This window comes from Cetorhinus maximus, chromosome 15, assembly GCF_964194155.1.
Source record: "Cetorhinus maximus chromosome 15, sCetMax3.hap1.1, whole genome shotgun sequence".
NCBI lineage: Eukaryota > Metazoa > Chordata > Chondrichthyes > Lamniformes > Cetorhinidae > Cetorhinus > Cetorhinus maximus.
The window spans coordinates 85,969,240-85,983,517 of NC_135893.1; the positions used below are offsets into that span (position 1 = coordinate 85,969,240).

The window sequence follows — 14,278 nt, forward strand, 5'->3', positions numbered from 1 at the left end:
GGAGAGAGGCTGCAGAGCTGTATGGTACAGTGGGATCTGGGCATTCTGGTGCATGAATCACAAAAGATTGGTATGCAGGTGCAGCAAGTGAGTTGGAAGGCAAATGGAATGTTGGTGTTGCTTGCAAGGGGAATGGAGTATAAAAGTAGGGAAGTGTTAGGCCTTAGTTAGACCGTATCTGGAGTATTGTATACAGTTTTGTTTCCTTAATTAAGAAAGGATATAATTGCATTAGAGTTTAGAGAAGGTTCACTCGATTGATTCCTGGGATGAAGGGGTTATCTTATGAGGAATGGTTAGGCCTTTACCCATTCAGGTTTCAGAGAATGTGGGGTAATCTTATTGAAACACACAATCCTGAGGGGACTTGACAGGGTGGATGCCGAATGGATGTCCCCCCTAGTTGGAGAGTCTAGATCTTGGGAGGCACAGTTTAAAATTAGGGGTCTCCTATTTAAGATTGAGATGAGAAATTTTTTTTGAGGTCCATTAGTCCGTGGAATTCTCTTTCCCAGAGGAGGCGGCGTCATTGAATATATTCAAGCCTGAGTTAGATAGATTTTCGATAGACGAGGGTCGACTCCCTCGACTGGGTTACGGGGATCAGACAGGAAAGTATAGTTGAGGCCACAATCAGGTCAGCCATGATCTTATCGAATGGCAGAGCAGACTCGAGGTGCCAAGTGGCCTACTCCTGCTCCTGATTCTTGTGTTCGTTGACATTTAGAATTTTTATTAAAGCAGTCACACTTAACTAGTGCGAGCATACTATTTTTAATTTAAAAAAGCTTGAGGTATCTGCCATGTAAATCTAGAAACTTTGCAGAAAAGTAGAAACACTATTTAATGAACTAATTGAACGGAAACCAGGGATAAGACCAACGAACTTCCTGACTCTGATGATTTGACATCCCGCTAGGCATTGCTCTTATGCTCAGCCTTTTTGAGGAGGAAGCTTGGAACGTTACTTTAAGCTGCAGATTAAAGAAGGATAGGGAAGGAGATAAGATTTTTATAGTGAACTTGAACAATTTTTTAAAGAGGAAGTACTTTTTAATTAAATGGGTGGTTCTGATGTCTTAACTCAAGATTATATCTACAAATTTCAACAGAGCATCTGAGGTTGAGAAACATCCTTTTAATTTGGCTATCAGCCATGAGATCCATGCCTCTTAGAAGGCTGTGGGTTCAAGTCCCACACCACAAAAGTCAAAGCTAACACTTCAGTACAGTTCTGAGAGTTGCCGCCTTTTGGATTAAACATTAAACTGAGGCTCCCCTTAAGCGGAAGTAAAAGTTCCCACGGCATTATTTTGAAGAGCAGGGGCGTTTTCCCCGGTGCCCTGGCCAATATTTATCCCTCAACCAATATCACAGAAACAGGTTATGTGGTCATTATTACATTGATGTTCGTGAAAGCTTGCTGTGTGCATATTGGCAGCCACATTTCTATGTTACAACAGTGATGACAGTTTTCAAAAGCACAGTACTTTGTCCGCTGTAAAGTGCTTTGGGATGTCCTGAGGTTGTGAAAGGTGCTGAATAAATGCAAGTCCATCTTCTTCAAATTTATGTAATAGTTTATTATAAATGTAGTGTATGGGTTGGTGTTTTATAAGACCCTAAAAGTCCTGCGCTGATGGTCTTGAATAAAATGTGTGTATGTATATTATTGCTGAATCTCGATGAGCACTTACTGTCAAAACTTGCTGTTTGAAGCAATATTCCAATTGTTACAGATAATAAGCTGATAGTTATTTGTGTAATTGTCCACCACTACCACTAATAAGATTCCCAGTCGTTAGCCTTCGTGTTTGTAAAAATTAAATAGCAAATTGTATTTTCTGGTTAAAAACATATTTTAAACTTATTTGCAAACTTTCCTGATAGCTGAAATTTTCTAATTAACGATTGAATCATATAAGCCAGAACTACCCCTGGTTGGAGCTGAGTTAATTAACTTGGGGCAGAAAATACTCATGTTCTACTCAGCAACATTAACTATTTCTCTCTCCACAGATGCTGCTGGACTTGCTGACCTTTTCCAGAACTTTTTGTTTTTATTTCAGATCTCCAACATACACAGTATTTTGCTTTTAGTTTACTCAGATTTTACAGTTTATCACTCCCAATCTACTCCAGTGACCTCAGCTGGAAGTACTTGTGCACAGTGTGGGCTACAAAGCAGGAGTGAACTTGGCTATATCATCCCTGTGGTGGAGTAGCCTACTGATGCTCATTGTCAAGATTCATGCACCAGTGGTCACTTCAATGGTAACAAGAACATAGGTTTATGTAATGCCTTTAACATAGTAAAACTTCCCATAGCGCTACACAGAAATGTTATCAAAGAAAATTTGACACTAAGCCACTCAAAATATTGGGACACTTGAGTAAGACATTGAAAGACACGGAACTGAATCCCAACAAAGAGCTGCTGTTTTCAGAAAAGGGAGAAAATTGAAGGAACGTTTTTTTTTATGTAAAAAGAAGTATTTGTTTATCTGTAAATACCAAATCTCTGACCTGAATATTCAATGTTAAATCCAACCAGCTTCAAAAACATCCTTGCTGAAATATGTAGTATATAGGAAGGACAGCAGGAAATGGATCAGAACCATTCTGCTCAATGTTGAAATATTAATACAGAATATCAAAGCCTGTTTAAAAGGAGGAAAAACAGTGGTTTATTTTGAGGTCAGTTACACTTAAGAGGACAATTTAAACACTTGCTGGGACAATTAAAGCAGTTGTGTTAATGTGAGCCAGCATTATACATCAGGATAATTTGCGTGAAGCTATTAGGTTGTCTTGTAGCAGGTATATAACCATGGATTAGATGACTGATGTAACATCTGTGGTTTGATCCTTTCAACTGTGGGTGCTACTGCTAATGGCTTGGTGCCATCTTCACAGCAGCCTGTGTTTTGCTTTTAATTGAATTTTAGATTTTTCAAAGAAAAATCTTATTCCAGAGTGTTCCTCTGACAAAATCTGGTGATCTTTTTGGCTTTTGCAGGGATTCTATTTATGATCCTTTAACTTGACCACTCGGTACAAAAAGTGTTGCAAGATTTTGGCTTCTTGTTTGGAAAAGAGGTATCGTTTGACAAAGGCCACTAATTAGTCTGAAAGTGACCTGACTTGAGCAGTTTTTAATTTAACACAGATGCTGCCAGACATGTTGGGTACTTCCAGCATTTTCTGTTATTTATGTATCGGTGCCTGGTGCAGTAATACATATTTGATTTGACAATTTTTTAAGAATGTGGGTAAAATTCTGATTCAAAACTGAATCTTTGGTTAGGTCAGTGTCTTTAAGTAGCTAAAAGTACATATTTTGATTAGAGGATCATTTGCATTCTGACATTCTAAGTGTAGCCTTCACAGCAAAGAATAAAGGACTTGATTTTTTTTAAAGTTTGGTAGGTGTAGCCACAATTTTAACATTCTCAGCATAAAATTAGGGAATATGATCTTAGTTTCTTGAACATTTGTTTTATTATGTAGTGTTGAAATTTAACCTACTTTCAGTTTTTTTCAGAATGCCAGGTGACTTAATCAAGATTGATCTCAATTTCAAAACAACATATAAACTAATATTAGAAGTTTTTAAAAAGTTTTTGTTGAGATTTATTCATATTGGCACTAAATTATACTTGCTATAGATGGAGCATTGCAGACTGCATGAAGGCAGCAAGATGTGTAGTATCATGGCATTGCAAGGATTTGTACTTGTGGAATTTGCCTGCAACATTGGATTACTTAAATGGGATCTTTGTAGATGGATACATGTGGATGTGGGAATGGGTGGGTAGATGTGTGGATATTCGAGAGAGAACATAATTTTTAAACAGACTTCATTTGAGAAGGTTAAGGTCCTACAGATATTCAGTAAGAACCCAAAACTAATAAGAATGGAGCACTTTTTGAACCCCTGAACTGAGCCGAATAACTGGTATGTTTTATAATGCACATGGTTGATTAGGGCAATCAATTCAGTGTTTGATCTCACTATTTAGAGTTGTTATATGTAATGCAGTTTGTTACTTGAATAATCTGAAGTCCTGGAGGCATCAAAATACTGGTTTCTTAGCAGTAAATGATTTTCAAAAATCATGATGGAATTAATGCAGTTCTGTTGTCCTGTGCTTTGCAGTATCTTGCCAGCAATCTGACCATTGATTTTTGCACTTTTTCTGATTTGCTCCTTTATGTATCTACAAAAAATAGATAGGATAGATGTCTTGCTGTGATGATTTTTGTTTCAGAATAGTTTAACTAGATAAGAACATTTTTTATATTTTTACTACACAATTTACTTTTAATTCCAAGAGATGATAACAGTAATTACAGATCACATTTTCTCTGCAAACTCTAAAGCCAGTTTTAAATTCTCATCATGCTGTCTGCCTGAAATCAGATCAGAATGATCTGCCATAGAAATGTTCCTGTTTAAGGCATGGCAGAGCTCTAGGCCCTTCACACTGCTTAGCAGCCAAGAAACATGAGTGTGAACCTCTCAAGACTAAGGCAGTGTTGTCTAATTGAAATTGCTGATGGATATTTCACCTGCGATACTCCTAAATAAGGTAATGAGCAGGAGTAGGCTAATCCGACCTTCAAACCTGCTCCGCCATTCAGTGTGATCATGCCTGTTCTGATGGTGGTCTTAACTCTACTTTCCTGCCATCCCCTATAACCCTTGACATCCTTGTAGATCGAAATTCTGTCTAACACAGCCCTGAATATATTTAATTAGCCACAGGCACTAATATTAATAGAAAACCCTTTAATAGATTGATGCAAGAGAAATAAATGTACTTGATGTGTATATTTATTTAACAAACATCTGCTACCATTCAGTAACCAAGGAAGTAAAGCACTCTCAATGGTCAAAAAATACTTCCACCCTCTGCTTTTCGTCTTAGCATTTTACCGACAAATACACAAGGTTGAAGAACACATGCATTTGTGGTGCAAATATGAAACTCAAATCACGTGCTCAACAACTGTATTTGTTTAATTTACTAATTGGAAAAGCAATTGGCCATCTCTGGACTCCCAGTTAGCCGTAAGTGACTACTTGCTAATGTATTGGATAACACTGGCCTATGATTAAACTACAATCTTAGCAGATAGATTAAAAAATATATGGAGATTGTTTTACAATTATTTATTTAAAATTGAAGATTGCTTTCTTGGTTCCTGATCTCAGTTTCTCAGTGAGAAAATAGATTAAAGCTTTTGTGCGAAAACAAATACTGTGAATGCTGTAATACTGAAATAAAAACAGAAAGTGCTGGAAACACTCAACAATCCAAGGGCACCATTTGTGGAGAGAGAAGCAGAATTAACATTTCTGGTCTGTGACCTTTCATCAGAACTGGGAAAAATTAGACATGTAATAGGTTTTAAGCAAGTGAAAAGGGAGAAGGTAGAGAATTAAGTAAAATAAGTGACCAGAAGCTCGAGATCCTGCTTGTGGAATGAATGGAGGTCTGCGTTTAGTCCCTGTAATGTAGAGCAGACTTCTTTGTTCCTTTGTCTGTGACATCTTTTGATTATCTGCTCCTATCACTGCTTGCTTGTCTCTACAACCACCACCCCGCCCAACTTCTCCCCCTCCCCCCCCCCCCCACCTTAAACCAGCTTATATTTCACCCCTCTCCGAACTTTACTCAGTTCTGCTGAAGGGTCATGTGGACTCGAAATGTCAACTCTTTTCTTCTCCGCCGATGCTGCCAGACCTGCTGAGTTTTTCCAGGTAATTCTGTCTTTGTTTTCCATTGTGAGTAGCGAATACAGTAAACCAAATTGAAAGAAGTACACACACTTTTCCAATTTGCTCTCATGCTGATCTCTCTGTTCTTGGCCACCTGCTGTGTTGCAATGAAGCCACTTGCAGAGTTCGACACTTGACACAGAGTTCAACAATTTCAGGCCATAATCTCTGCCCACACTCTGTTGATTTCTATTTGCTTGTTTTAGTCTTCCTTTCCTCTTGACTTTTGCCTTCAGACGGCACCTGTAACCCCCCCCCCCCCACCCCACCGAGACACGTCATTTATTTCTTGTTCCAGCGCCACTTCCTATGACCCTGCACCACCAACCCTTTTGTCATTTAACCTGTCCTGTCTTCCACACTATCACAGGCCTTCCCTTTTGTTACATTTCACCCTCCTCCCTTTTGCTTGCTTAAAATCTATATTATGTTTCTAACTTTTCCCAGTTTTGTTGAAAGGTCATTGACCTGAAACTCTGTTTCTCTCTCCATGGATCTGCCTGACCTGCTGAGTATTTCCAGCATTTTGTTTTTATTTATTAAAGGATTTCTATCCTTGTTTGGAGTAGAGGTAACTTGGGAGGAGACAACTGGTTAACGAAAGAGTGACTTGATTCAGATAGTTTTAGCTCGTCTCTGAAATAAGTATCAATATTTATATTGCAAATACTTAGCTTAATTTATATATGCAATGAATGACAGCGGCATGGCAGCAACAAAATTGTCCTTGTGTGAAGGGCTTATGACTTAGTAGGGAAAGGTTTGACCACTGGAGCTGGGTTAGAAGTTTATAAAAATTGCTGCCTTCAATATTGATTACTGAAATGTTCTTGAAATATGCCTCCAAGTTGCTGAAACACCCATTATGTTAACTGGAATTTTGTGGAGATTGCTTTCAGAACACCAACTATAGAGCTAGAGACTAAATCCCTGTGGTTAAATCATTAGTGTAATTACATACTTTTGTCATCTCTCCGCTAATTACTATGATCCTTTCTTTTTCATGTAATCAGATAACTGAGTTTGTTTCTGCCAGCTTTGTTGTCAAGCACCCTCTAGCCTGCTGTGAAATGTGGGTCACCATGGACTTGTGGATCGGTCACTTATCATCTTTAGTTCTCCACCTTCCCCCTTTTCAGTTGCTTAAAACCTATTATGTGTCTAATTTTTCCCAGTTCTGATGAAAGGCCACAGACTTGAAATGTTAATTCTGCTTCTCTCTCCACAGATGGTGCCCTTGGATTGTTGAGTATTTCGAGCACTTTGTTTTTATTTCAGTATTACAGCATTCGCAGTATTTGTTTTCGCACAAAAGCTTCCACAAATACAGTTGTTGGGCACGTGATTTCAATTTCATATTTGCACCACACATGCCTGTGTCCTGCAACAGCATCTTTTATAAAGTCCCATACTCTTTGGTACCATTCTTGATATTCAGTTGAACAAAATAGGAAAGGGATGACAAAGTAATGCAGTCAAACACTTTGTTACAAGGGCTTATTCTCCTTTGAATTGAGTTCTTGTATTCCTCCGTTGTTTTAGTGATTAACTTTTAATGTTTTAAATGTAATTCTAGATTTTAATAGTACTGTTAAAATGCCTCATGCCATTTTAGACTGACCCTTTGTAGTTGACCTTATGCAACATATAGTGCACAATGTACTGTGCTTAAAGTAAAAGTCTTGAGGTTTGTTTGTGTGGTTGATAAATTAAGCTGGAATTATTATGCATTAATGAAAGCTTTATCTGAGCTTTATGGCTCAGAGTAAATGCTCATTGTGGTACTGAGCCACACAGATCAGTAAGACTTGATCCTGCTCTGTAGCAAATGAGCCAATCTTTGGTGACATCTTGTGTCCCCAGACAAGAGAGAACAGAGGAGCAAGAGTAGGCCAGTTAGCTTGGTGTGCCTGTTCTGCTATTCAGGTAGATTGTGGCTGATCTGTTATATAACTCCATATCCCTGCCTTTGCCCCATATCCCTTAATACCAGTGGTTTAAAAAAAATCTAAATCTAACAATTGATCTAGCATCAATTGCCATTTGTGGAAAAGAGTTCCAAAGGCAACAACCCTATGTGTGTAGAAGTGTTTCTTAATTTTAATCCTGGAAGATCTGGCTCCAATTTTTAGATTATACTTCCAAATTTTAGACTTCTGAACCAATGGCAATAGTTCTGTATCCACTCTGTCTGTTCCCCATAATATCTGAAAACTTTGGTCAAATCACACCTTAACCTTATTCGAGGCATTACAACCCTAGTTTGTTTAATTTCTCCTCATAATTTAACCCTTAAGAAGCGAGGTATAATGCTCCCTTTGAAGCCTACATAATACTGAGCTGCTCAAAGTTCTGTTGCCAGACAGTCAGCATAATTTTATCTCTGCTGTTTGTATACAGCAGGTCATCAAGTCAGCAACATCTGTGCACTAACATCCCATGTTTCATCATCAAGTGTGCTCAGCCTGAAGGCAAGGCCTCGGCTCATATTGGTCTTCCATGTCTCTATTCTGTGCCAGTCTTTTCATTTGCCAATAGCTTCCTTCAATTTTCAAGCCATCCAGCATTAATATTCTGTTCCTTCCTCTTCCTCTCTTTCCTTGAAATCCTCTCTCTGTAACTTCTCTTACAAGGCTGTTTCCTCTTAAAATGTGCCCTATCCGGACTCTCGTTCACTCTCCACAGCACTTCAACATTTGTTACTTTTTCTGTCCAACAGATCCTTTCCGTTCTCCTCCAGACCCATGCTTCAAAGCTATTTAGCAAGTTGGCCCCCTCTTTCCATAAGGTCCAAGTCTCTCACCCATACAAAACAGCACTCTAAATCAAGCTCTTTACAAGTCACTGTTTGAGTTTCTTGTTTGGCTTTCTGGTTAGTTTTCTAGCAACCATCTCTACCAAATATGGTCTTTCCCAATGTTATCCTTGTTCTTATTTCTTTATTGTACCTTCCATCTTTTTATGCTTCCTAAATACATGAATTCTTCATCTGTTCCAGTTCTCTTCCTTCTATGAATATATGAATATTTCTTGGTGATTTTAAGATATGTGTCACTTTGGTTTTTGCCAAAGTTCATGCCTGCTGTTACTAGCCTGTCTACAAGTTCTTGAAAGGTGCCCAGAATAAGGATTACAAGTGCTTTGGCACCTGCAAGTCCAACTGATATCATTCACACTCCAATCTTAACACCCGTTTCTGTGCCTTCAAACAATTCTTTGGTCACTGCTTCTGCATGGACATTAAAGAGGACTGGTGATAAACACCTTTGCTGAACTCCCCTTACAATTGCACAAGTTTCTGACTCCCTTATTGGCTACTCTCACTTTTGCTGTTTGTCCCATGTACAGAATAAAGCCAGGTCAGACATGCGAGGTCTGCTACTGGTATCATTGTAGCCCAGTGCTACCTGTCACAATGGTTGAGATATCAGTGACTAAACCGAAACCGACAGTGGAAGGCAATGGTGAATCACCACTGAAAATAGCTACAACTCAGGATAGCATCAGCACAAACAAACACCAACAGCGTAGATGGGAGCCCCTGTCAAAGGATAAGTGATGTTGCGCTCGACAAGGGATGGAGTGAGGCCTCCTAGGTTGTCATCCAGTGAAATCTTCATATATACAAGCTTGGTAGTATCAAAAGAATAGGAACATGGAATTAACAAACAATCAACAGGAATGGAAAACTAGAGAACCTAAAGCAAGAAATGGCAAAGGAGAAATTAAACATCCTAGGGTTATGTGAAGTATGGTGAACAAGTGAAGATGACTTCATGAATGATGAAGTGAGAATGATATACTTGGGAGGAAATGAAAAGGAATGGAAGTAGCAGTAATGCTAGAAAAGGAAGCTGCCAAATGAATGAGTGAAATATGAGCCAAATAGTTTCACTGGCATCAGGCTAAGGGGACAAGCAGTGGACATTCAGTTATATATGCCCACAAGCGAACATCCAGATAAGGAAGTTGATGAAATGTATGATAGAATTGAAAAACTAATTGAACAAGAGAGTGGAAAGGGTTATGTGATTGTTTTGGAATTTTGGAATAGAATTGTTGGAGAAGGAAGAGATGACAAAAAAGCAGCACCATATGATCTTGGAAAAAGAAATGAGTGAGGCCAAAAACTGAGATTTTTGCAGTAGAACAAGACTCATGATAACAAAGACTCTTGAGAATTAAGAATCGGCAAGCCTACGGGCATCCTAGAAGATATTAAAGATGGAAAATGTTTGACGGTGCAGGAAGATTTCAATTGGTCTATGTAATGGTGAAGTTAACTGTCAGTCACCATCCACTGATGCATTCTCCACGGTAATGCCTCAACTAATCAGAGTCCACATGCCAACCAATCAGCACCCTCTTTCATATAGTATAAATATGTTATTTCCCCTGACATTGGTATTTTCTTGCGAATTGTCCTGGTGCGTGCAAGGCAAAAAGCTTTGACAAAAAATGCCTCTCTTTTTTCAGCAGTTCTCAAATTTGGTACTACCAAATGACTTTAAGTAAAAATTTGTTATTATAGATGTATGATTACCTACAAGTGTAATTATAACGATTTACAAAATGTGTGGTAGTTAGAAGGATTGGTTAAAAAAGAAACTGCCCATGGGGGTAAGCAAAAAGTTGATAAAGCTGAATAGGGGTATACAACCAAAAAAATTTGAGAGCCACTACAAAAAAAGGATGGAACAGAGCACTTAGTTCACAAGGCTTTCCATAGTGCAGCAGGTACTTAATGTTGATGTTCTATGAAAGGCATTTTAAAACAAAACAGTAGAGATTTGATCCAAATGCACATCTGTGTTGTATGTGCACACGCACAGTAATTCTTTGTAGGGAGGCAGTATTTAGATCAAGAACATTCTTGATATTTCTATTCAATACTTTTAACTCATATCCTTTGGAGCTGTTAAATTTGAAAAAAGGAATCCCTCAACAGAAGGGATAAATTTGATACGTTTGATTGAGGATTTATATGCTGATGACAGATTTAGTCTGGGTGCAGGGAGCCAAGATCTGCATTAAACTTATTAAATGGCTACTTCAATGCTGGCCACTATGGACTAATTGGCTCTAAATGAAACAGAACTTGGTTCCAGGAGGATTGTAAATCATAAACGAATTAAGTTAAATTCTTTGAATATTATAAATCCAGTTGGAGATTACCCCAATTTCTGTTTTCTGAAAATATTCAAAAATCATATTCTTGAAATGTAATAACTGATTTTAAATGCATTGTGTTTCAAAAAGAAAGGCCTCAGCCAGAGTGGCAATAAACACTTTGAGCTAGTGAAGGGAAAGAGAATCCATGGTTCCTGCTCCTTGTTAATATCTAGTAACAGCTATTGAGTTTGGATGTGCAGTGAGGGAAGAATCTAGTTTGACTGTGATACCCTCCACACTTGGACGTGCTGCTGACCATAATGCCACATGGCCATTTAGGTCGGGCACTGAGCTTCCTGAATTCATGGAGTTCCATGGGATCCAACATCTCCGACTACTGGCTTTATTGGCCATTCTTCGTGTATGAATTTTGATGGACGGTGCTGCTAGGCTCTTCAGCCATGGGGAGCAGTGTAACAGCTGAGTCTACTCTGTCCTTGGTCCACCCTCTATCTTAAGATTGGGGCATCATTAGGTCAGTAGGAAATCGTGATGATTGCTGCCAACACCCCATACACCCTACTTCATTGTGATTAATTGTAATGGTGCTACCACAACACCAGCTGAAGCTGGCTAACTTAGCCCAGACGAGGGACAAACCTGGGACCTGCCTGCACTGTATGTATGGTTCAGTACCATGCTGAGCTGTGCCACTGATTTTTTTAAAAATTGAAGTTGCTTGTTGTTCTGACTAGGAACACAAAGTTGCTTTGAACTGACCCATGACTAGGGTTGCCAACCCTCCAGGATTGGCCTGGAGTCTCCAGGAATGGCCTGGAGTCTCCAGGAGTTGAAGATCAACTCCAGATCACTGCTGTGTGCAATCCTGGAGAAAAATCATTGAGAAATTAAAAGATAGAGTTTCTTAAAATTTTCTTTGAACATTTCTTTTTACCAGATATAGAATTATTGAAAATGGGGGCAAAAAGGCTGTTTGGCTGACAGTCAAGCAGCATCCAATTGGGTAATGAGCCTTTTTGCTTTGCAATTGACACAGGAAGGCAGTATGTCACAAGTATGGATATGTTGATCGATTAATGGCTGGCGCACGGGGCAAGTCATGTGATGAAGCCCCCAGGAATACATTTAATCACAGTTGTCAACCCTACCTGTGACTCGTGATAGTTGATTGTATGTGCAGAAGCATGCGGTAATTCAGAGTCTTTGCCTTTTTTCAGGTCTTTGTTCATAATATCTGCATTACAATTGTAGTAATCGCTCTATCCCTAAAGAATCTTCTTGGTAATTTGGCTGCTTTTCTTGCCCTAAGTCCTATAACAATTCTGTGATTCTGGAAAGGCATCTTCTTAACATTCCCTGATACTCTTCTGATCTTCCAAATTTTGCATATGTCAACAGACCATTTCCCCTAGATATATCACTTCACAATGAATGGCTTTCTAGCCCAGGAGTGTCTGCTGAAGCTTCCCATTTTTTTCCAAACACAGTAAATTAACATCAGTTATCATTGTTGTGACGATTTAAATATTTTCAGAAGCATATAGTAAAATATAATACTTTCAATGGAATAAATATTCCAATGCATTCCATTATGCCCTTGTGTGCTCATTATTAATTAATCCCCCAAATTTAAAAACAAAGTATAGCTTTTCCTCTTTCTTGCTTCCAGTCTAGAAGACTAAAATTCCATAGTTTTCGGCAGTCTTCTAGTAGCTCACCCAAGTGGCCATTGCTCCATGCAAGCCTAGACAGTGAATATTGATGGACTGTTTCTTCAGAGGGTCAACTTGGCAGGGCCTGATTCTGTTCAGATTCCACTATCTACACGTGTGTTTTGGAACGGAAGTTGCTGGGTAGCCATTTGGAGTGCAAACCCTATAATTTCCTCCCCTACCCCAATCTATTTCCATGTCACTCCAATCCCAGCAGGTTCTAACTGCTGTTGGAGCTTATTTTCCTCCTTTACCATCCCCACCTCAAACCCAACTGTCTGAGATCAGCTGCCTCAGATCAGAGTGGTGGTGAATTTTAGTACCACCCACTAAGTTGTTGGGCAACTGAAGCGATGATTTTCTACAAATAGCACCTGAGATGAATGATCCATTGATCTGTTTTTTGGTGGTAGTTGAGAGATGAATATTGGCCACGACTAGGGGACAAACTTCTCTGGTCTTGAAATTTGCCCTGGGACCTCTTTTATATTGTTCTGAGCCGGCAGACAAGTCCTTGGCTTAGCCTCTCATCTGAATATGCCCATGCACGGATGCTAACTTTCGCCAGTATCGTTACATTTACTGTGCTTAGAAAAAGAAATCAGTGATAGTGATAAAAGCAAAATTCTGTGGATGCTGGAAATCTGAAACAAAAGCAGAAAAAGCTGGAAAAACTCAGCAGGTCCAACAGCATCTGTGGAGAGAAAGACAGAGTTAACGATAGTGATGCTGGCCTGCACAGGGGCTGCAAGAGCTGATGATGTTTTTTAATTATCCCCAAACAATCCATTTTGCGTTTGGTGCATTTGGTGCAGCGGGTTGAAATCATCTATATTTGTTGGGAGTGTATGTGATTTTGGTAACTGGCCTCCTACTTTGTTTACATTTGTCGTTTGCCTCAGTCTTTGGAGGACTATTAATCTGCCATCAAGCCGTGAATGGAACCACCACAGAAAAGCTTAGTATTTGAATTTAATTTGAATCTTAAGTGGGCCCTAGCTTTATTGATTTTTAAAAAATAGTTGTAGCTTCCTATCTTCTAAACGCTCATGTTAAAACCACCTCAGAAGACCTGGGGAGTCTTGATGGGAATGGTGCTGTACTTGCTAACAAATACAGCAGGAAAGCTCAAATCTGACTTGGCCTCGTGTTCAGTTTTGATTAAATTTAATCTGTGGTAATGTGTGATGACTACTCATTTTGGTTATTGGCTTGCCTTGGGCTGAAGTGGGAGTTCAGCTTTAGAGCAGAGTGGAATGAAGAAAGTTAATGACTTAACAAGTCAACCTTTCCGTTGTACAGTGGATGCTTCTGCCTCTTCATGCGGATCTATTTCTAAATAATAGCAGGTTTCCCAGCATTACTTTTTCAGCAGATTATCCTGCTTTATTTACAATATGTTTGTAATGTTAAAAAAGTGTAAAATGCATTATAGAATCATAGAATGATTACAGCATAGAAGGAACTAATTTGGTCCATCATGTCTAGGCCAGCTCTCTGCAAGAGCAACTCAGCTAGTCCTACTCTCCTGCCCTGCCCTTTTCCCCAAAGCCCTGCAAATCTTTTCGCTTCAGGTGTTTATCTATTCACTTTTTGAAAGCCACAGTTGAATCTGCCTCGACCACATACTCGGGCAGTGTATTCCAGA

General features: G+C 39.1%; 1 protein-coding gene across 2 annotated transcripts in view; it reads left to right on the plus strand.

The window, feature by feature from the left end:
• Window positions 1-14,278, plus strand: part of lmtk2 (lemur tyrosine kinase 2) — a 112,343-nt gene that overhangs the window by 13,866 nt on the left and 84,199 nt on the right. The gene's annotated exons all lie outside the window — the stretch shown is intronic.